This window comes from Etheostoma spectabile, chromosome 23 (assembly GCF_008692095.1).
Source record: "Etheostoma spectabile isolate EspeVRDwgs_2016 chromosome 23, UIUC_Espe_1.0, whole genome shotgun sequence".
Classification (NCBI taxonomy): Eukaryota; Metazoa; Chordata; class Actinopteri; order Perciformes; family Percidae; genus Etheostoma; species Etheostoma spectabile.
The window spans coordinates 5,186,518-5,187,498 of record NC_045755.1 but is presented as its reverse complement, the minus strand read 5'-3'; positions in this window follow the sequence as shown (position 1 = coordinate 5,187,498).

Sequence of the window (981 nt, the reverse complement as noted above, 5' to 3'; positions counted from 1 at the left end):
GTAAGAAAGTGACGCAAAGGGCTTGACCATGCTAACAAATGACAATTGTTACCACATGAACACATAATAACGGCCTACTGAACCTACTAGTAGGTGTTATTTTAACCCATATCTATGAGGCTGATACCCACTGCCCATGTAACGGAGTGTTAACATTCGGAATTGGTGTCTGTGGATTATCTACTGGAACAGAAACACTGTTTTGTTGTTACCTTTAAAAGGCAGCTGGATTCGCGACATCATGACATCACACGAGAATGGTGAATCAGGAAAAATCCATCTTGTCGGGCTCCGACCTTATTCTCACTGCACCAATCATGGTCCGGTTAGGAGCTACAGTCAGCTGCAACTGTGGTTTAGGTGTGTGAGGGCCGCGACGGTTTGTTCAAAACAACAATGGCGGACATGATAGACCGATGGTTCATCCGATCACCTGCCAGGTATTTTTTTTAAAGTGCCTGCCCTTTCCAATGAAGGCTTTTAAGATGGTTCTTTGTTAACAAACCATTTGGCACGCTAATAATCTCAGGCCTCATCCCTGCAGCAAGGCTGATATTGAGGAACTGGAAGAGCACATGCACGCCAGGGCTCACAGACTGGACTCAACTGATAACAGAGACTGCATCCTACGAACATTTGATTGCCAGGAGTAACAATGTCAAAGGGAAGTTCCATTTAGTGTGTGACTGTTTCTGTTCATTTATTAAGGGCTTGATACATTAAGCATGTGTTGACACACATGCTTAAAACAGAACACAGTCGACACAATCACAAACAATGTAGTGGTACAAGGGGTGTTGTCCTTAAATTTTAGCTGTTACTGCCTTTTGCTTTGTGTGGTTTTTTTTGTTCTTGTTTTGGTATTTGTAAATGTTTATGTGTTTGAAAAAATAAATAAATACTTTAATGACAAAAAAACAAACATTTGGCACATGAGGTTAGTTCCGTTGTAGGTTGACTTAAAAATAATTCAAGTATATG